The 20757-nt window shown below is 45.3% G+C and overlaps 19 non-coding genes and 1 pseudogene across 19 annotated transcripts; 15 read left to right on the top strand and 5 right to left on the bottom strand.

Moving 5' to 3' along the window:
- Positions 1-8923: 8923 nt before the first annotated feature.
- Positions 8924-9087, top strand: LOC135033920 (U1 spliceosomal RNA). Its single transcript, XR_010229236.1, has one exon. It is a non-coding gene; the product is annotated as a U1 spliceosomal RNA (small nuclear RNA).
- Positions 9088-10059: 972 nt separating this feature from the next.
- On the top strand, positions 10060-10224 carry LOC135033918 (U1 spliceosomal RNA). The gene has a single exon (XR_010229234.1). It is a non-coding gene; the product is annotated as a U1 spliceosomal RNA (small nuclear RNA).
- A 152-nt stretch (positions 10225-10376) lies between these two features.
- Positions 10377-10539, top strand: LOC135033805 (U1 spliceosomal RNA). Its single transcript, XR_010229138.1, has one exon. It is a non-coding gene; the product is annotated as a U1 spliceosomal RNA (small nuclear RNA).
- Positions 10540-11210: 671 nt separating this feature from the next.
- Positions 11211-11375, top strand: LOC135033774 (U1 spliceosomal RNA). Its single transcript, XR_010229114.1, has one exon. It is a non-coding gene; the product is annotated as a U1 spliceosomal RNA (small nuclear RNA).
- Positions 11376-11527: 152 nt separating this feature from the next.
- On the top strand, positions 11528-11690 carry LOC135033768 (U1 spliceosomal RNA). The gene has a single exon (XR_010229106.1). It is a non-coding gene; the product is annotated as a U1 spliceosomal RNA (small nuclear RNA).
- A 674-nt stretch (positions 11691-12364) lies between these two features.
- On the top strand, positions 12365-12528 carry LOC135033705 (U1 spliceosomal RNA). The gene has a single exon (XR_010229045.1). It is a non-coding gene; the product is annotated as a U1 spliceosomal RNA (small nuclear RNA).
- A 152-nt stretch (positions 12529-12680) lies between these two features.
- Positions 12681-12843, top strand: LOC135033798 (U1 spliceosomal RNA). Its single transcript, XR_010229131.1, has one exon. It is a non-coding gene; the product is annotated as a U1 spliceosomal RNA (small nuclear RNA).
- Positions 12844-13517: 674 nt separating this feature from the next.
- On the top strand, positions 13518-13681 carry LOC135033723 (U1 spliceosomal RNA). Its single transcript, XR_010229062.1, has one exon. It is a non-coding gene; the product is annotated as a U1 spliceosomal RNA (small nuclear RNA).
- Positions 13682-13833: 152 nt separating this feature from the next.
- On the top strand, positions 13834-13996 carry LOC135033790 (U1 spliceosomal RNA). The gene has a single exon (XR_010229124.1). It is a non-coding gene; the product is annotated as a U1 spliceosomal RNA (small nuclear RNA).
- Positions 13997-14670: 674 nt separating this feature from the next.
- On the top strand, positions 14671-14834 carry LOC135033724 (U1 spliceosomal RNA). Its single transcript, XR_010229063.1, has one exon. It is a non-coding gene; the product is annotated as a U1 spliceosomal RNA (small nuclear RNA).
- Positions 14835-14986: 152 nt separating this feature from the next.
- Positions 14987-15149, top strand: LOC135033791 (U1 spliceosomal RNA). Its single transcript, XR_010229125.1, has one exon. It is a non-coding gene; the product is annotated as a U1 spliceosomal RNA (small nuclear RNA).
- Positions 15150-15823: 674 nt separating this feature from the next.
- LOC135033731 (U1 spliceosomal RNA) lies at positions 15824-15987 on the top strand. Its single transcript, XR_010229070.1, has one exon. It is a non-coding gene; the product is annotated as a U1 spliceosomal RNA (small nuclear RNA).
- Positions 15988-16139: 152 nt separating this feature from the next.
- Positions 16140-16302, top strand: LOC135033782 (U1 spliceosomal RNA). The gene has a single exon (XR_010229121.1). It is a non-coding gene; the product is annotated as a U1 spliceosomal RNA (small nuclear RNA).
- A 674-nt stretch (positions 16303-16976) lies between these two features.
- Positions 16977-17140, top strand: LOC135033726 (U1 spliceosomal RNA). The gene has a single exon (XR_010229065.1). It is a non-coding gene; the product is annotated as a U1 spliceosomal RNA (small nuclear RNA).
- Positions 17141-17292: 152 nt separating this feature from the next.
- LOC135033792 (U1 spliceosomal RNA) lies at positions 17293-17455 on the top strand. The gene has a single exon (XR_010229126.1). It is a non-coding gene; the product is annotated as a U1 spliceosomal RNA (small nuclear RNA).
- An 825-nt stretch (positions 17456-18280) lies between these two features.
- On the bottom strand, positions 18281-18443 carry LOC135033761 (U1 spliceosomal RNA). The gene has a single exon (XR_010229098.1). It is a non-coding gene; the product is annotated as a U1 spliceosomal RNA (small nuclear RNA).
- A 152-nt stretch (positions 18444-18595) lies between these two features.
- On the bottom strand, positions 18596-18759 carry LOC135033727 (U1 spliceosomal RNA). Its single transcript, XR_010229066.1, has one exon. It is a non-coding gene; the product is annotated as a U1 spliceosomal RNA (small nuclear RNA).
- Positions 18760-19433: 674 nt separating this feature from the next.
- LOC135033806 (U1 spliceosomal RNA) lies at positions 19434-19596 on the bottom strand. The gene has a single exon (XR_010229139.1). It is a non-coding gene; the product is annotated as a U1 spliceosomal RNA (small nuclear RNA).
- A 152-nt stretch (positions 19597-19748) lies between these two features.
- On the bottom strand, positions 19749-19912 carry LOC135033696 (U1 spliceosomal RNA). The gene has a single exon (XR_010229036.1). It is a non-coding gene; the product is annotated as a U1 spliceosomal RNA (small nuclear RNA).
- A 685-nt stretch (positions 19913-20597) lies between these two features.
- Positions 20598-20749, bottom strand: LOC135033851 (U1 spliceosomal RNA; annotated as a pseudogene).
- Positions 20750-20757: the final 8 nt, after the last annotated feature.

The raw sequence follows: 20757 nt of genomic DNA on the forward strand, positions 1-20757 counted from the left end.
CGCAAGAGACATGGGCACTTTAAGACTTTCAAAGGGTGTGAACTGGCTCCTCCCTCTATGCCCCTCCTCCAGACTCCAGTTATAGGAACTGTGCCCAGGGAGACGGACATTTCGAGGAAAGGATTTATTGTTAAACTAAGGTGAGCATCTTACCAGCTCACACCTTAAGCATGCCGCAGAACGTGGCATTCAACAGAACACAAGCCAACGGCATGAACAATTGCAGCAAAAAGCTGACCAGAACCATAACATAACATGTGTATAACCACAAGTAATAACTGCAGACACAGTATGGACTGGGACGGGTGCCCAGCATCCTCTACGGACTAAGAGAAAAGGATTTACCGGTAGGTATTAAAATCCTATTTTCTCATACGACCTAGAGGATGCTGGGGTCACATTAAGAACCATGGGGTTATACCAAAGCTCTTGAACGGGTGGGAGAGTGCGTACGACTCTGCAGCACCGAATGACCCAACTTGAGGTTATCATCAGCCAAGGTATCAAACTTGTAAAACTTAGCAAAAGTGTTTACTAAATAGCTGCTCGGCAAAGTTGCAATGCCGAGACTCCCCGACCAGCTGCCCAGGATGAACCCACCTTTCTAGTAGAATGGGTCTTCACCTAATTCAGTAACGGCAATCCTGCCATGGAATGAGCATGCTGAATCTTACCACAGATCCAGCGCATAATGGTCTACATGGAAGCAGGACACCCAATCCTGTTGGGAGCATACAGGACAAACAGAGCCTCTGTTTTCCTAATCTGAACCGTTCTGGTGACATAAATTTTCAAAGTTCTGACCACAGCCAGAGACTTTGACTCAACGAAGGTGTCAGTGGCCAAAGGCACCATGTGGAAAGATGAACCACCTTCGGCAGAAATTGTTGACGTGTCCTCAATTCTGCTCTATCTTCATGAAAGATCAAATAAAGGCTCTTGTGATACTGCATGGTTTGTACTGTTTTCCATGTGCTCCCAGATCTTTCAAGCAAGTAGCATGGTCAAGAAAGTTCTGTTTGAAAAGAAACAACATTTACTGTCATTGTTATAGAATTTGGGAGAAAAAACAAGAAGAAATCTGCACTGTTGACGCACTGGACAGAATGAATGAATCATAAAATATAACCTTTATTAAGTATGTATTAAAATTGGATAAATATTAATATTATTATCCCAAACTGCAGTGAAACATAAAGGTTAAAATCACAGAACTAACATACATGTGCATAAGAAAAATAAAGAGATGTGAAAAAAAGGTTTAAAAAGCGTGTCCGTGTGTGATTATTTTTGAAGGCACAACCCTGGCGGGGTTGTTTATATAGATATATATGTTGCTAATAATCACTTTCTAGCGTAATGTTATTAAATAGCTGTTAGTATCTATGTCGTCAGGTACCACTGGGTCGTATCCTATATACTCCCTTCACTCAATAGGGGTTACCTCCCGGGAAGCCATCCCCATTGGGAATGAAAATTTTAAAGCCTACTGTTAGTGCTTCATCTACACGTTATAGCCCTGAATTTTCCAATGCCTAGCTCTTTGCAAAAGAGAGATATCGGCAAGGAAAAGCTGTATTGTACCTTTGCATTTTTCTCCCAAACGAAAGACACTAGAATGAAAATTTTAAAGCCTCCTGTTAGTGCTTCATCTACACGTTATAGCCCTGAATTTTCCAATGCCTATTTCTTTGCAAAAGAGAGATATCGGCAAGGAAAAGCTTTATTGTACCTTTGCATTTTTCTCCCAAACGAAGGACACTAGAATGAAAATTTTAAAGCCTCCTATTAGTGCTTCATCTACACGTTATAGCCCTGAATTTTCCAATGCCTATTTCTTTGCAAAAGAGAGATATCGGCAAGGAAAAGCTGTATTGTACCTTTGCATTTTTCTCCCAAACGAAGGACACTAGAATGAAAATTTTAAAGCCTCCTGTTAGTGCTTCATCTACACGTTATAGCCCAGAATTTTCCAATGCCTATCTCTTTGCAAAAGAGAGATATCGGCAAGGAAAAGCTGTATTGTACCTTTGCATTTTTCTCCCAAACGAAAGACACTAGAATGAAAATTTTAAAGCCTCCTGTTAGTGCTTCATCTACACGTTATAGCCCTGAATTTTCCAATGCCTATCTCTTTGCAAAAGAGAGATATCGGCAAGGAAAAGCTGTATTGTACCTTTGCATTTTTCTACCAAACGAAAGACACTAGAATGAAAATTGAAAAGCCTCCTGTTAGTGCTTCATCTACACGGTATAGCCCTGAATTTTCCAATGCCTAGCTCTTTGCAAAAGAGAGATATTGGCAAGGAAAAGCTGTATTGTACTTTTGCATTTTTCTCCCAAACGAAGGACACTAGAATGAAACTTTTAAAGCCTCCTGTTAGTGCTTCATCTACACGTTATAGCCCTGCATTTTCCAATGCCTATCTCTTTGCAAAAGAGAGATATCGGCAAGGAAAAGCAGCATTGTACCTTTGCATTTTTCTCCCAAACGAAAGACACTAGAATGAAAATTGTAAAGCCTCCTGTTAGTGCTTCATCTACACGTTATAGCCCTGCATTTTCCAATGCCTAGCTCTTTGCAAAAGAGAGATATTGGCAAGGAAAAGCTGTATTGTACCTTTGCATTTTTCTCCCAAACGAAAGACACTAGAATGAAAATTTTAAAGCCTCCTGTTAGTGCTTCATCTACACGTTATAGCCCTGAATTTTCCAATGCTTATCTCTTTGCAAAAGAGAGATATCGGCAAGGAAAAGCAGCATTGTACTTTTGCATTTTTCTCCCAAACGAAAGACACTAGAATGAAAATTTTAAAGCCTCCTGTTAGTGCTTCATCTACACGTTATAGCCCTGAATTTTCCAATGCCTAGCTCTTTGCAAAAGAGAGATATTGGCAAGGAAAAGCTGTATTGTACCTTTGCATTTTTCTCCCAAACGAAGGACACTAGATTGAAAATTTTTAAGCCTCCTATTAGTGCTTCATCTACACGTTCTAGCCCTGAATTTTCCAATGCCTAGCTCTTTGCAAAAGAGAGATATCGGCAAGGAAAAGCGGTATTGTACCTTTGCATTTTTCTCCCAAACGAAATACACTAGAATGAAAATTTTAAAGCCTCCTGTTAGTGCTTCATCTACACGTTATAGCCCTGAATTTTCCAATGCCTATCTCTTTGCAAAAGAGAGATATCGGCAAGGAAAAGCTGTATTGTACCTTTGCATTTTTCTCCCAAACGAAGGACACTAGAATGAAAATTTTAAAGCCTCCTGTTAGTGCTTCATCTACACGTTATAGCCCTGCATTTTCCAATGCCTATCTCTTTGCAAAAGAGAGATATCGGCAAGGAAAAGCAGCATTGTACCTTTGCATTTTTCTCCCAAACGAAAGACACTAGAATGAAAATTGTAAAGCCTCCTGTTAGTGCTTCATCTACACGTTAAAGAGCTAGGCATTGGAAAATTCAGGGCTATAACGTGCAGATGAAGCACTAACAGGAGGCTTTAAAATTTTCATTCTAGTGTCTTTCGTTTGGGAGAAAAATGCAAAGGTACAATACCGTTTTTCCTTGCCGATATCTCTCTTTTGCAAAGAGATAGATATTGGAAAATTCAGGGCTATAACGTGTAGATGAAGCACTAACAGGAGGCTTTACAATTTTCATTCTAGTGTCTTTCGTTTGGGAGAAAAATGCAAAGGTACAATACAGCTTTTCCTTGCCGATATCTCTCTTTTGCAAAGAGATAGGCATTGGAAAATGCAGGGCTATAACGTGTAGATGAAGCACTAACAGGAGGCTTTAAAATTTTCATTCTAGTGTCTTTCGTTTGGGAGAAAAATGCAAAGGTACAATACAGCATTTCCTTGCCGATATCTCTCTTTTGCAAAGAGATAGGCATTGGAAAATTCAGGACTATTACGTGTAGATGAAGCACTAAAAGGAGGCTTTAAAATTTTCATTCTAGTGTCTTTCGTTTGGGAGAAAAATGCAAAGGTACAATACAGCATTTCCTTGCCGATATCTCTCTTTTGCAAAGAGATAGGCATTGGAAAATTCAGGACTATTACGTGTAGATGAAGCACTAAAAGGAGGCTTTAAAATTTTCATTCTAGTGTCTTTCGTTTGGGAGAAAAATGCAAAAGTACAATGCAGCTTTTCCTTGCCGATATCTCTCTTTTGCAAAGAGATAGGCATTGGAAAATTCAGGGCTATAACGTGTAGATGAAGCACTAATAGGAGGCTTTAAAATTTTCAATCTAGTGTCCTTCGTTTGGGAGAAAAATGCAAAGGTACAATACAGCTTTTCCTTGCCAATATCTCTCTTTTGCAAAGAGCTAGGCATTGGAAAATGCAGGGCTATAACGTGTAGATGAAGCACTAACAGGAGGCTTTACAATTTTCATTCTAGTGTCTTTCGTTTGGGAGAAAAATGCAAAGGTACAATGCAGCTTTTCCTTGCCGATATCTCTCTTTTGCAAAGAGATAGGCATTGGAAAATGCAGGGCTATAACGTGTAGATGAAGCACTAACAGGAGGCTTTAAAATTTTCATTCTAGTGTCTTTCGTTTGGGAGAAAAATGCAAAGGTACAATACAGCATTTCCTTGCCGATATCTCTCTTTTGCACAGAGATAGGCATTGGAAAATTCAGGGCTATAACGTGTAGATGAAGCACTAACAGGAGGCTTTAAAATTTTCATTCTAGTGTCTTTCGTTTGGGAGAAAAATGCAAAGGTACAATACAGCTTTTCCTTGCCGATATCTCTCTTTTGCAAAGAGATAGGCATTGGAAAATTCAGGGCTATAACGTGTACATGAAGCACTAACAGGAGGCTTTAAAATTTTCATTCTAGTGTCCTTCGTTTGGGAGAAAAATGCAAAGGTACAATACAGCTTTTCCTTGCCGATATCTCTCTTTTGCAAAGAGATAGGCATTGGAAAATTCAGGGCTATAACGTGTAGATGAAGCACTAATAGGAGGCTTTAAAATTTTCAATCTAGTGTCCTTCGTTTGGGAGAAAAATGCAAAGGTACAATGCAGCTTTTCCTTGCCAATATCTCTCTTTTGCAAAGAGCTAGGCATTGGAAAATGCAGGGCTATAACGTGTAGATGAAGCACTAACAGGAGGCTTAACTATTTTCATTCTAGTGTCTTTCGTTTGGGAGAAAAATGCAAAGGTACAATACAGTTTTTCCTTGCCGATATCTCTCTTTTGCAAAGAGATAGGCATTGGAAAATTCAGGGCTATAACGTGTAGATGAAGCACTAATAGGAGGCTTTAAAATTTTCAATCTAGTGTCCTTCGTTTGGGAGAAAAATGCAAAGGTACAATACAGCTTTTCCTTGCCAATATCTCTCTTTTGCAAAGAGCTAGGCATTGGAAAATTCAGGCCTATAACGTGTAGATGAAGCACTAACAGGAGGCTTTAAAATTTTCATTCTAGTGTCTTTCGTTTGGGAGAAAAATGCAAAGGTACAATACAGTTTTTCCTTGCCGATATCTCTCTTTTGCAAAGAGATAGGCATTGGAAAATTCAGGGCTATAACGTGTAGATGAAGCACTAACAGGAGGCTTTACAATTTTCATTCTAGTGTCTTTCGTTTGGGAGAAAAATGCAAAGGTACAATACAGCTTTTCCTTGCCGATATCTCTCTTTTGCAAAGAGATAGGCATTGGAAAATGCAGGGCTATAACGTGTAGATGAAGCACTAACAGGAGGCTTTAAAATTTTCATTCTAGTGTCTTTCGTTTGGGAGAAAAATGCAAAGGTACAATACAGCATTTCCTTGCCGATATCTCTCTTTTGCACAGAGATAGGCATTGGAAAATTCAGGGCTATAACGTGTAGATGAAGCACTAACATGAGGCTTTAAAATTTTCATTCTAGTGTCTTTCGTTTGGGAGAAAAATGCAAAGGTACAATACAGCTTTTCCTTACCGATATCTCTCTTTTGCAAAGAGATAGGCATTGGAAAATTCAGGGCTATAACGTGTAGATGAAGCACTAATAGGAGGCTTTAAAATTTTCAATCTAGTGTCCTTCGTTTGGGAGAAAAATGCAAAGGTACAATACAGCTTTTCCTTGCCAATATCTCTCTTTTGCAAAGAGCTAGGCATTGGAAAATGCAGGGCTATAACGTGTAGATGAAGCACTAACAGGAGGCTTTACAATTTTCATTCTAGTGTCTTTCGTTTGGGAGAAAAATGCAAAGGTACAATGCAGCTTTTCCTTGCCGATATCTCTCTTTTGCAAAGAGATAGGCATTGGAAAATGCAGGGCTATAACGTGTAGATGAAGCACTAACAGGAGGCTTTAAAATTTTCATTCTAGTGTCTTTCGTTTGGGAGAAAAATGCAAAGGTACAATACAGCATTTCCTTGCCGATATCTCTCTTTTGCACAGAGATAGGCATTGGAAAATTCAGGGCTATAACGTGTAGATGAAGCACTAACAGGAGGCTTTAAAATTTTCATTCTAGTGTCTTTCGTTTGGGAGAAAAATGCAAAGGTACAATACAGCTTTTCCTTGCCGATATCTCTCTTTTGCAAAGAGATAGGCATTGGAAAATTCAGGGCTATAACGTGTAGATGAAGCACTAACAGGAGGCTTTAAAATTTTCATTCTAGTGTCCTTCGTTTGGGAGAAAAATGCAAAGGTACAATACAGCTTTTCCTTGCCGATATCTCTCTTTTGCAAAGAGATAGGCATTGGAAAATTCAGGGCTATAACGTGTAGATGAAGCACTAATAGGAGGCTTTAAAATTTTCAATCTAGTGTCCTTCGTTTGGGAGAAAAATGCAAAGGTACAATGCAGCTTTTCCTTGCCAATATCTCTCTTTTGCAAAGAGCTAGGCATTGGAAAATGCAGGGCTATAACGTGTAGATGAAGCACTAACAGGAGGCTTAACTATTTTCATTCTAGTGTCTTTCGTTTGGGAGAAAAATGCAAAGGTACAATACAGTTTTTCCTTGCCGATATCTCTCTTTTGCAAAGAGATAGGCATTGGAAAATTCAGGGCTATAACGTGTAGATGAAGCACTAATAGGAGGCTTTAAAATTTTCAATCTAGTGTCCTTCGTTTGGGAGAAAAATGCAAAGGTACAATACAGCTTTTCCTTGCCAATATCTCTCTTTTGCAAAGAGCTAGGCATTGGAAAATTCAGGCCTATAACGTGTAGATGAAGCACTAACAGGAGGCTTTAAAATTTTCATTCTAGTGTCTTTCGTTTGGGAGAAAAATGCAAAGGTACAATACAGTTTTTCCTTGCCGATATCTCTCTTTTGCAAAGAGATAGGCATTGGAAAATTCAGGGCTATAACGTGTAGATGAAGCACTAACAGGAGGCTTTACAATTTTCATTCTAGTGTCTTTCGTTTGGGAGAAAAATGCAAAGGTACAATACAGCTTTTCCTTGCCGATATCTCTCTTTTGCAAAGAGATAGGCATTGGAAAATGCAGGGCTATAACGTGTAGATGAAGCACTAACAGGAGGCTTTAAAATTTTCATTCTAGTGTCTTTCGTTTGGGAGAAAAATGCAAAAGTACAATGCAGCTTTTCCTTGCCGATATCTCTCTTTTGCAAAGAGATAGGCATTGGAAAATTCAGGGCTATAACGTGTAGATGAAGCACTAACAGGAGGCTTTACAATTTTCATTCTAGTGTCTTTCGTTTGGGAGAAAAATGCAAAGGTACAATACAGCTTTTCCTTGCCGATATCTCTCTTTTGCAAAGAGATAGGCATAGGAAAATGCAGGGCTATAACGTGTAGATGAAGCACTAACAGGAGGCTTTAAAATTTTCATTCTAGTGTCTTTCGTTTGGGAGAAAAATGCAAAGGTACAATACAGCATTTCCTTGCCGATATCTCTCTTTTGCAAAGAGATAGGCATTGGAAAATTCAGGACTATTACGTGTAGATGAAGCACTAAAAGGAGGCTTTAAAATTTTCATTCTAGTGTCTTTCGTTTGGGAGAAAAATGCAAAAGTACAATGCAGCTTTTCCTTGCCGATATCTCTCTTTTGCAAAGAGATAGGCATTGGAAAATTCAGGGCTATAACGTGTAGATGAAGCACTAATAGGAGGCTTTAAAATTTTCAACCTAGTGTCCTTCGTTTGGGAGAAAAAAGCAAAGGTACAATACAGCTTTTCCTTGCCAATATCTCTCTTTTGCAAAGAGCTAGGCATTGGAAAATGCAGGGCTATAACGTGTAGATGAAGCACTAACAGGAGGCTTTACAATTTTCATTCTAGTGTCTTTCGTTTGGGAGAAAAATGCAAAGGTACAATGCAGCTTTTCCTTGCCGATATCTCTCTTTTGCAAAGAGATAGGCATTGGAAAATACAGGGCTATAACGTGTAGATGAAGCACTAACAGGAGGCTTTAAAATTTTCATTCTAGTGTCTTTCGTTTGGGAGAAAAATGCAAAGGTACAATACAGCATTTCCTTGCCGATATCTCTCTTTTGCACAGAGATAGGCATTGGAAAATTCAGGGCTATAACGTGTAGATGAAGCACTAACAGGAGGCTTTAAAATTTTCATTCTAGTGTCTTTCGTTTGGGAGAAAAATGCAAAGGTACAATACAGCTATTCCTTGCCGATATCTCTCTTTTGCAAAGAGATAGGCATTGGAAAATTCAGGGCTATAACGTGTAGATGAAGCACTAACAGGAGGCTTTAAAATTCATCTGCTGCAGGCCTTCCCCCAGGAATGCTTGCACTAGTTGTTGCATTTGGTTTGTTGTTTGGGGGTGCTTCAGTATTAGGCAGCCTTCTGCCCTCCCATGTTCATCTGAAAATATGTGTTCTCCCTGCAGTTGTTGTCCCCAGATGAGAGTTCCCTTGTGCTGCCTCAGTTGAATCTCCTTTACTTGACAGAGATGTGCCTGAGCAGCGGCCCTCCCCAGCCCTATCCCAAATCATACTTATTTTGCATAGGAGATACCATGGTCATGAAGATTGTTCTCCCAGGGTGAGGTTCATTCATTGTATTCTGGGTATGCTGACCCCTGTGATTTCCCCAAATGTGGGAAACTCGACTGCATTATTTGTGGTAGTGGGGGACTGTGTTTGTGCTTTCCTCTGGTCAGCTCTGGTAAAAGTCAGATTTATTTGTCTCAGATCTTCCTCTAGCCTTGTTCTTCTTTCGAGAGTTCCCTTGTGCTGCCTCAGTTGGATCTCTTTCACTTGACAGGGGGGTGCCCGAGCAGCGACCCTCCCCAGCTCTAGCCCAACTCCTACTTACCTGCCAGGTGAGATACTATGATCATAAAGGTGCTTCTCCCAGGGCAAGGCTCACCCATTGCACTCTGATTTCCCCAAATGTGGGAAGCTTGACTGCATAATTTGTGTTTCCCCTGGTCGGCTCTCGTATAATTCAGATCTCTTTGTCTCAGGTCTCTCTCCAGCCTAGTTTGCTGTCTGTTTCCACTTCTTTTTTCATGAGCCCCTCCCTTTTATACCCTTGTGCACTATCCTGACTTCTCCTCCTGTCTGCTTACTTTGTGCCTTCCAATGCACAATGCAAACTACAGGTAGTGCTGCAGGGCCCACACCCTTTTACTTGCCGTACAGAGCAGCTCTGGAGCTGTTACAGTGCCCAGCTGCTGCAAGAAATCAGCTTGAATGCTTCAGGGGCTGGGGCATAGCCAACATGAGCCCCACACCGAAGGAGGGTGGAGGTGTTTAATGCGAACTAGGGGTCATCCAAGCGCCGCAAAAGGCCGCCATGCCCTGCACGCCCCTTTTCTCTTTTCATATGCAGACGAGGGTTGAAGCCAACTTTGACCCACTGCTTGGATGACATCACCGTATGCAAATCCATCTGCTGCAGGCCTTCCCCCAGGAATGCTTGCACTAGTTGTTGCATTTGGTTTGTTGTTTGGGGGTGCTTCAGTATTAGGCAGCCTTCTGCCCTCCCATGTTCATCTGAAAATATGTGTTCTCCCTGCAGTTGTTGTCCCCAGATGAGAGTTCCCTTGTGCTGCCTCAGTTGAATCTCCTTTACTTGACAGAGATGTGCCTGAGCAGCGGCCCTCCTCAGCCCTATCCTAAATCATACTTATTTTGCATAGGAGATACCATGGTCATGAAGATTGTTCTCCCAGGGTGAGGTTCATTCATTGCATTCTGGGTATGCTGACCCCTGTGATTTTCCCAAATTTGGGGAAACTCGACTGCATTATTTGTGGTAGTGGGGGACTGTGTTTGTGCTTTCCTCTGGTCAGCTCTGGTAAAAGTCAGATTTCTTTGTCTCAGATCTTCCTCTAGCCTTGTTCTTCTTTCGAGAGTTTCCTTGTGCTGCCTCAGTTGGATCTCCTTCACTTGACAGGGGGGTGCCCGAGCAGCGACCCTCCCAAGCTCTAGCCCAACTCCTACTTACCTGCCAGGTGAGATACTATAATCAGGAAGGTGCTTCTCCCAGGGCAAGGCTCACCCATTGCACTCTGGGTGTGCTGCTCCTGCGATTTCCCCAAATGTGGGAAACTTGACTGCATAATTTGTGTTTCCCCTGGTCGGCTCTCGTATAATTCAGATCTCTTTGTCTCAGGTCTCTCTCCAGCCTAGTTTGCTGTCTGTTTCAACTTCTCTTTTCTTGAGCCGCTCCCTTCTATGCCCTTGCGCACTATCCTGACTTCTCCCGTCTGCTTACTTTGTGCCTTCCAATGCACAATGCAAACTACAGGTAGTGCTGCAGGGCCCACACCCTTTTACTTGCCGTTCAGAGCAGCTCTGGAGCTGTTACAGTGCCCAGCTGCTGCAATAAATCAGCTTGAATGCTTCAGGGGATGGGGCATGGCAAACATGAGCCCCACACCAAAGGAGGGTGGGGGTGTTTAATGCGAACTAGGGGTCATCCAAGCACCGCAAAAGGCCGCCATGCCCTGCACGCCCCTTTTCTCTTTTCATATGCAGATGAGGGTTGAAGCCAACTTTGACCCACTGCTTGGATGACATCACCGTATGCAAATCCGTCTTCTGCAGAACTTCCCCCAGGAATGCTTGCACTAGTTGTTGCATTTGGTTTGTTGTTTGGGGGTGCTTCAGTATTAGGCAGCCTTCTGCCCTCCCATGTTCATCTGAAAATATGTGTTCTCCCTGCAGTTGTTGTCCCCAGATGAGAGTTCCCTTGTGCTGCCTCAGTTGAATCTCCTTTACTTGACAGAGATGTGCATGAGCAGCGGCCCTCCCCAGCCCTATCCCAAATCATACTTATTTTGCATAGGAGATACCATGGTCATGAAGATTACTCTCCCAGGGTGAGGTTCATTCATTGCATTCTGGGTATGCTGACCCCTGTGATTTCCCCAAATGTGGGAAACGCGACTGCTTTATTTGTTGGTAGTGGGGGACTGTGTTTGTGTTTTCCTCTGGTCAGCTCTGGTAAAAGTCAAATTTCTTTGTTTCAGATCTTCCTCTAGCCTTGTTCTTCTTTCGAGAGTTTCCTTGTGCTGCCTCAGTTGGATCTCCTTCACTTGACAGGGGGGTGCCCGAGCAGCGACCCTCCCCAGCTCTAGCCCAACTCCTACTTACCTGCCAGGTGAGATACTATGATCATGAAGGTGCTTCTCCCAGGGCAAGGCTCACCCATTGCACTCTGGGTGTGCTGCCCCTGCGATTTCCCCAAATGTGGGAAACTTGACTGCATAATTTGTGTTTCCCCTGGTCAGGTCTCGTATAATTCAGATCTCTTTGTCTCAGGTCTCTCTCCAGCCTAGTTTGCTGTCTGTTTCAACTTCTCTTTTCTTGAGCCGCTCCCTTTTATACCCTTGTGCACTATCCTGACTTCTCCTCCTGTCTGCTTACTTTGTGCCTTCCAATGCGCAATGCAAACTACAGGTAGTGCTGCAGGGCCCACACCCTTTTACTTGCCTTACTGAACAGCTCTGGAGCTGTTACAGTGCCAAGCTGCTGCAAGAAATCAGCTTGAATGCTTCAGGGGATGGGGCATGGCCAACATGAGCCCCACACCGAAGGAGGGTGGAGGTGTTTAATGCGAACTAAGGGTCATCCAAGCGCCGCAAAAGGCCGCCATGCCCTGCATACCCCTTTTCTCTTTTCATATGCAGATGAGGGTTCCAGCCAACTTTGGCCCACTGCTTGGATGACATCACCGTATGCAATTCCGTCTTCTGCAGAACTTCCCCCAGGAATGCTTGTACTAGTTGTTGCATTTGGTTTGTTGTTTGGGGGTGCTTCAGTATTAGGCAGCCTTCTGCCCTCCCATGTTCATCTGAAAATATGTGTTCTCCCTGCAGTTGTTGTCCCCAGATGAGAGTTTCCTTGTGCTGCCTCAGTTGAATCTCCTTTACTTGACAGAGATGTGCATGAGCAGCGGCCCTCCCCAGCCCTATCCCAAATCATACTTATTTTGCATAGGAGATACCATGGTCATGAAGATTGTTCTCCCAGGGTGAGGTTCATTCATTGCATTTTGGGTATGCTGACCCCTGTGATTTCCCCAAATGTGGGAAACTCGACTGCATTATTTGTGGTAGTGGGGGACTGTGTTTGTGCTTTCCTCTGGTCAGCTCTGGAAAAAGTCAGATTTCTTTGTCTCAGATCTTCCTCTAGCCTTGTTCTTCTTTCGAGAGTTCCCTTGTGCTGCCTCAGTTGGATCTCTTTCACTTGACAGGGGGGTGCCCGAACAGCGACTTTCCCCAGCTCTAGCCCAACTCCTACTTACCTGCCAGGTGAGATACTATGATCATGAAGGTACTTCTCCCAGGGCAAGGCTCACCCATTGCACTCTGAGTGTGCTGCCCCTGCGATTTCCCCAAATGTGGGAAACTTGACTGCATAATTTGTGTTTCCCCTGGTCGGCTCTCGTATAATTCAGATCTCTTTGTCTCAGGTCTCTCTCCAGCCTAGTTTGCTGTCTGTTTCCACTTCTCTTTTCTTCAGCCGCTCCCTTCTATACCCTTGTGCACTATCCTGACTTCTCCTCCCGTCTGCTTACTTTGTGCCTTCCAATGCACAATGCACACTACATGTAGTGCTGCAGGGCCCACACCCTTTTACTTGCCTTACAGAGCAGCTCTGGAGCTGTTACAGTGCCCAGCTGCTGCAAGAAATCAGCTTGAATGCTTCAGGGGATGGGGCATGGCCAACATGAGCCCCACACCAAAGGAGGGTGGAGGTGTTTAATGCGAACTAGGGGTCATCCAAGCACCGCAAAAGGCCGCCATGCCCTGCACGCCCCTTTTCTCTTTTCATATGCAGATGAGGGTTGAAGCCAACTTTGACCCACTGCTTGGATGACATCACCGTATGCAAATCCGTCTTCTGCAGAACTTCCCCCAGGAATGCTTGCACTAGTTGTTGCATTTGGTTTGTTGTTTGGGGGTGCTTCAGTATTAGGCAGCCTTTTGCCCTCCCATGTTCATCTGAAAATATGTGTTCTCCCTGCAGTTGTTGTCCCAAGATGAGAGTTCCCTTGTGCTGCCTCAGTTGAATCTCCTTTACTTGACAGAGATGTGCATGAGCAGCGGCCCTCCCCAGCCCTATTCCAAATCATACTTATTTTGCATAGGAGATACCATGGTCATGAAGATTTTTCTCCCAGGGTGAGGTTCATTCATTGCATTTTGGGTATGCTGACCCCTGTGATTTCCCCAAATGTGGGAAACTTGACTGCATTATTTGTGGTAGTGGGAGACTGTGTTTGTGCTTTCCTCTGGTCAGCTCTGGTAAAAGTCAGATTTCTTTGTCTCAGATTTTCCTTTAGCCTTGTTCTTCTTTCGAGAGTTCCCTTGTGCTGCCTCAGTTGGATCTCCTTCACTTTACAGGGGGGTACCCGAGCAGCGACCCTCCCCAGCTCTAGCCCAACTCCTACTTACCTGCCAGGTGAGATACTATGATCATGAAGGTGCTTCTCCCAGGGCAAGGCTCACCCATTGTACTCTGGGTGTGCTGCTCCTGCGATTTCCCCAAATGTGGGAAACTTGACTGCATAATTTGTGTTTCCCCTGGTCGGCTCTCGTATAATTCAGATCTCTTTGTCTCAGGTCTCTCTCCAGCCTAGTTTGCTGTCTGTTTCCACTTCTCTTTTCTTCAGCCGCTCCCTTCTATACCCTTGTGCACTATCCTGACTTCTCCTCCCGTCTGCTTACTTTGTGCCTTCCAATGCACAATGCAAACTACAGGTAGTGCTGCAGGGCCCACACCCTTTTACTTGCCTTACAGAGCAGCTCTGGAGCTGTTACAGTGCCCAGCTGCTGCAAGAAATCAGCTTGAATGCTTCAGGGGCTGGGGCATAGCCAACATGAGCCCCACACCGAAGGAGGGTGGAGGTGTTTAATGCAAACTAGGGGTCAGACAAGCGCCGCAAAAGGCCACCATGCCCTGCACGCCCCTTTTCTGTTTTCATATGCAGACGAGGGTTGAAGCCAACTTTGACCCACTGCTTGGATGACATCACCATATGCAAATCCATCTGCGGCAGGCCTTCCCCCAGGAATGCTTGCACTAGTTGTTGCATTTGGTTTGTTGTTTGGAGGTGCTTCAGTATTAGGCAGCCTTCTGCCCTCCCATGTTCATCTGAAAATATGTGTTCTCCCTGCAGTTGTTGTCCCAAGATGAGAGTTCCCTTGTGCTGCCTCAGTTGAATCTCCTTTACTTGACAGAGATGTGCATGAGCAGCGGCCCTCCCCAGCCCTATTCCAAATCATACTTATTTTGCATAGGAGATACCATGGTCATGAAGATTTTTCTCCCAGGGTGAGGTTCATTCATTGCATTTTGGGTATGCTGACCCCTGTGATTTCCCCAAATGTGGGAAACTTGACTGCATTATTTGTGGTAGTGGGAGACTGTGTTTGTGCTTTCCTCTGGTCAGCTCTGGTAAAAGTCAGATTTCTTTGTCTCAGATTTTCCTTTAGCCTTGTTCTTCTTTCGAGAGTTCCCTTGTGCTGCCTCAGTTGGATCTCCTTCACTTTACAGGGGGGTACCCGAGCAGCGACCCTCCCCAGCTCTAGCCCAACTCCTACTTACCTGCCAGGTGAGATACTATGATCATGAAGGTGCTTCTCCCAGGGCAAGGCTCACCCATTGTACTCTGGGTGTGCTGCTCCTGCGATTTCCCCAAATGTGGGAAACTTGACTGCATAATTTGTGTTTCCCCTGGTCGGCTCTCGTATAATTCAGATCTCTTTGTCTCAGGTCTCTCTCCAGCCTAGTTTGCTGTCTGTTTCCACTTCTCTTTTCTTCAGCCGCTCCCTTCTATACCCTTGTGCACTATCCTGACTTCTCCTCCCGTCTGCTTACTTTGTGCCTTCCAATGCACAATGCAAACTACAGGTAGTGCTGCAGGGCCCACACCCTTTTACTTGCCTTACAGAGCGTCTCTGGAGCTGTTACAGTGCCCAGCTGCTGCAAGAAATCAGCTTGAATGCTTCAGGGGATGGGGCATGGCCAACATGAGCCCCACACCAAAGGAAGGTGGAGGTGTTTAATGCGAACTAGGGGTCATCCAAGCACCGCAAAAAGCCGCCATGCCCTGCACGCCCCTTTTCTCTTTTCATATGCAGATGAGGGTTGAAGCCAACTTTGACCCACTGCTTGGATGACATCACCGTATGCAAATCCGTCTTCTGCAGAACTTCCCCCAGGAATGCTTGCACTAGTTGTTGCATTTGGTTTGTTGTTTGGGGGTGCTTCAGTATTAGGCAGCCTTCTGCCCTCCCATGTTCATCTGAAAAGATGTGGTCTCCCTGCAGTTGTTGTCCCCAGATGAGAGTTCCCTTGTGCTGCCTCAGTTGAATCTCCTTAACTTGACAGAGATGTGCCTGAGCAGCGGCCCACCCCAGCTCTATCCCAAATCATACTTATTTTGCATAGGACATACCATGGTCATGAAGATTATTCTCCCAGGGTGAGGTTCATTCATTGCATTCTGGGTATGCTGACCCCTGTGATTTCCCCAAATGTGGGAAACTCGACTGCTTTATTTGTGGTAGTGGGGGACTGTGTTTGTGTTTTCCTCTGGTCAGCTCTGGTAAAAGTCAGATTTCTTTGTTTCAGATCTTCCTCTAGCCCTGTTCTTCTTTTGAGAGTTCCCTTGTGCTGCCTCAGTTGGATCTCCTTCACTTGACAGGGGGGTGCCCGAGCAGAGACCCTCCCCAGCTCTAGCCCAACTCCTACTTACCTGCCAGGTGAGATACTATGATCATGATGGTGCTTCTCCCAGGGCAAGGCTCACCCATTGCACTCTGGGTGTGCTGCCCCTGCGATTTCCCCAAATGTGGGAAACTTGACTGCATAATTTGTGTTTCCCCTGGTCGGCTCTCGTATAATTCAGATCTCTTTGTCTCAGGTCTCTCTCCAGCCTAGTTTGCTGTCTGTTTCCACTTCTCTTTTCTTCAGCCGCTCCCTTCTATAACCTTGTGCACTATCCTGACTTCTCCTCCCGTCTGCTTACTTTGTGCCTTCCAATGCACAATGCAAACTACAGGTAGTGCTGCAGGGCCCACACCCTTTTACTTGCCTTACAGAGCAGCTCTGGAGCTGTTACAGTGCCCAGCTGCTGCAAGAAATCTGCTTGAATGCTTCAGGGGATGGGGCATGGCCAACATGAGCCCCACACCAAAAGAGGGTGGAGGTGTTTAATGCGAACTAGGGGTCATCCAAGCACCGCAAAAGGCCGCCATGCCCTGCACGCCCCTTTTCTCTTTTCATATGCAGACGAGGGTTGAAGCCAACTTTGACCCACTGCTTGGATGACATCACCATATGCAAATCCATCTGCGGCAGGCCTTCCCCCAGGAATGCTTGCACTAGTTGTTGCATTTGGTTTGTTGTTTGGGGGTGCTTCAGTATTAGGCAGCCTTCTGCCCTCCCATGTTCATCTGAAAATATATGTTCTCCCTGCAGTTGTTGTCCCCAGATGAGAGTTCCCTTGTGTTGCCTCAGTTAAATCTCCTTTACTTGACAGAGATGTGCATGAGCAGCGGCCCTCCCCAGCCCTATTCCAAATCATACTTATTTTGCATAGGAGATACCATGGTCATGAAGATTTTTCTCCCAGGGTGAGGTTTATTCATTGCATTTTGGGTATGCTGACCCCTGTGATTTCCCCAAATGTGGGAAACTTGACTGCATTATTTGTGGTAGTGGGAGGCTGTGTTTGTGATTTCTTCTGGTCAGCTCTGGTAAAAGTCAGATTTCTTTGTCTCAGATTTTCCTTTAGCCTTGTTCTTCTTTCGAGAGTTCCCTTGTGCTGCCTCAGTTGGATCTCCTTCACTTTACAGGGGGGTACCCGAGCAGCGACCCTCCCCAGCTCTAGCCCAACTCCTACTTACCTGCCAGGTGAGATACTATGATCATGAAGGTGCTTCTCCCAGGGCAAGGCTCACCCATTGTACTCTGGGTGTGCTGCTCCTGCGATTTCCCCAAATGTGGGAAACTTGACTGCATAATTTGTGTTTCCCCTGGTCGGCTCTCGTATAATTCAGATCTCTTTGTCTCAGGTCTCTCTCCAGCCTAGTTTGCTGTCTGTTTCCACTTCTCTTTTCTTCAGCCGCTCCCTTCTATACCCTTGTGCACTATCCTGACTTCTCCCGTCTGCTTACTTTGTGCCTTCCAATGCACAATGCAAACTACAGGTAGTGCTGCAGGGCCCACACCCTTTTACTTGCCTTACAGAGCAGCTCTGGAGCTGTTACAGTGGCCAGCTGCTGCAAGAAATCAGCTTGAATGCTTCAGGGGCTGGGGCATAGCCAACATGAGCCCCACACCGAAGGAGGGTGGAGGTGTTTAATGCAAACTAGGGGTCAGTCAAGCGCCGCAAAAGGCCACCATGCCCTGCACGCCCCTTTTCTGTTTTTATATGCAGACGAGGGTTGAAGCCACCTTTGACCCACTGCTTGGATGACATCACCATATGCAAATCCATCTGCGGCAGGCCTTCCCCCAGGAATGCTTGCACTAGTTGTTGCATTTGGTTTGTTGTTTGGGGGTGCTTCAGTATTAGGCAGCCTTCTGCTCCACCCTCCTTTGGTGTGGGGCTCATGTTGGCCATGTCCCATCCCCTGAAGCATTCAAGCAGATTTCTTGCAGCAGCTGGGCACTGTAACAGCTCCAGAGACGCTCTGTAAGGCAAGTAAAAGGGTGTGGGCCCTGCAGCACTACCTGTAGTTTGCATTGTGCATTGGAAGGCACAAAGTAAGCAGACGGGAGGAGAAGTCAGGATAGTGCACAAGGGTATAGAAGGGAGCGGCTGAAGAAAAGAGAAGTGGAAACAGACAGCAAACTAGGCTGGAGAGAGATCTGAGACAAAGAGATCTGAATTATACGAGAGCCGACCAGGGGAAACACAAATTATGCAGTCAAGTTTCCCACATTTGGGGAAATCGCAGGGGCAGCACACCCAGAGTGCAATGGGTGAGCCTTGCCCTGGGAGAAGCACCTTCATGATCATAGTATCTCACCTGGCAGGTAAGTAGGAGTTGGGCTAGAGCTAGGGAGGGTCGCTGCTCGGGCACCCCCCTGTTAAGTGAAGGAGATCCAACTGAGGCAGCACAAGGGAACTCTCGAAAGAAGAACAAGGCTAAAGGAAAATCTGAAACAAAGAAATCTGACTTTTACCAGAGCTGACCAGAAGAAATCACAAACACAGCCTCCCACTACCACAAATAATGCAGTCGAGTTTCCCACATTTGGGGAAATCACAGGGGTCAGCATACCCAAAATGCAATGAATGAACCTCACCCTGGGAGAAAAATCTTCATGACCATGGTATCTCCTATGCAAAATAAGTATGATTTGGAAGAGGGCTGGGGAGGGCCGCTGCTCATGCACATCTCTGTCAAGTAAAGGAGATTCAACTGAGGCAGCACAAGGGAACTCTCATCTTGGGACAACAACTGCAGGGAGAACATATATTTTCAGATGAACATGGGAGGGCAGAAGGCTGCCTAATACTGAAGCACCCCCAAACAACAAACCAAATGCAACAACTAGTGCAAGCATTCCTGGGGGAAGGCCTGCCGCAGATGGATTTGCATATGGTGATGTCATCCAAGCAGTTGGTCAAAGTTGGCTTCAACCCTCGTCTGCATATGAAAAGAGAAAAGGGGCGTGCAGGGCATGGTGGCCTTTTGCGGCGCTTGGCTGACCCCTAGTTTGCATTAAACACCTCCACCCTCCTTTGGTGTGGGGCTCATGTTGGCTATGCCCCAGCCCCTGAAGCATTCAAGCTGAATTCTTGCAGCAGCTGGGCACTGTAACAGCTCCAGAGCTGCTCTGTAAGGCAAGTAAAAGGGTGTGGGCCCTGCAGCACTACCTGTAGTTCGCATTGTGCGTTGGAAGGCACAAAGTAAGCAGACAGGAGGAGAAGTCAGGATAGTGCGCAAGGGCATAGAAGGGAGCGGCTCAAGAAAAGAGAAGTGGAAACAGACAGCAAACTAGGCTGGAGAGAGACCTGAGACAAAGAGATCTGAATTATACGAGAGCCGACCAGGGGAAACACAAATTATGCAGTCAAGTTTCCCACATTTGGGGAAATCGCAGGGGCAGCACACTCAGAGTGCAATGGGTGAGCCTTGCCCTGGGAGAAGCACCTTCATGATCATAGTATCTCACCTGGCAGGTAAGTAGGAGTTGGGCTAGAGCTGGGGAGGGTCGCTGCTCGGGTACCCCCCTGTAAAGTGAAGGAGATCCAACTGAGGCAGCACAAGGGAACTCTCGAAAGAAGAACAAGGCTAGAGGAAAATCTGAGACAAAGAAATCTGACTTTTACCAGAGCTGACCAGAGGAAAGCACAAACACAGTCCCCCACTACCACAAATAATGCAGTCAAGTTTCCCACATTTGGGGAAATCACAGAGGTCAGCATACCCAAAATGCAATGAATGAACCTCACCCTGGGAGAACAATCTTCATGACCATGGTATCTCCTATGCAAAATAAGTATGATTTGGAATAGGGCTGGGAAGGGCCGCTGCTCATGCACATCTCTGTCAAGTAAAGGAGATTCAACTGAGGCAGCACAAGGGAACTCTCATCTGGGGACAACAACTGCAGGGAGAACACATATTTTCAGATGAACATGGGAGGGCAGAAGGCTGCCTAATACTGAAGCACCCCCAAACAACAAACCAAATGCAACAACTAGTGCAAGCATTCCTGGGGGAAGTTCTGCAGAAGATGGATTTGCATACGGTGATGTCATCCAAGCAGTGGGTCAAAGTTGGCTTCAACCCTCATCTGCATATGAAAAGAGAAAAGGGGCGTGCAGGGCATGGCGGCCTTTTGCGGTGCTTGGATGACCCCTAGTTCGCATTAAACACCTCCACCCTCCTTCGGTGTGGGGCTCATGTTGGCTATGCCCCAGCCCCTGAAGCATTCAAGCTGATTTCTTGCAGCAGCTGGGCACTGTAACAGCTCCAGAGCTGCTCTGTAAGGCAAGTAAAAGGGTGTGGGCCCTGCAGCACTACCTGTAGTTTGCATTGTGCATTGGAAGGCACAAAGTAAGCAGATGGGAGGAGAAGTCAGGATAGTGCACAAGGGTATAGAAGGGAGCGGCTGAAGAAAAGAGAAGTGGAAACAGACAGCAAACTAGGCTGGAGAGAGACCTGAGACAAAGAGATCTGAATTATACGTGAGCCGACCAGGGGAAACACAAATTATGCAGTCAAGATTCCCACATTTGGGGAAATCGCAGGAGCATCACACCCAGAGTACAATGGGTGAGCCTTGCCCTGGGAGAAGCACCTTCATGATCATAGTATCTCACCTGGCAGGTAAGTAGGAGTTGGG

This window comes from Pseudophryne corroboree, unplaced genomic scaffold (assembly GCF_028390025.1).
Source record: "Pseudophryne corroboree isolate aPseCor3 unplaced genomic scaffold, aPseCor3.hap2 scaffold_576, whole genome shotgun sequence".
Taxonomy (NCBI): domain Eukaryota; kingdom Metazoa; phylum Chordata; class Amphibia; order Anura; family Myobatrachidae; genus Pseudophryne; species Pseudophryne corroboree.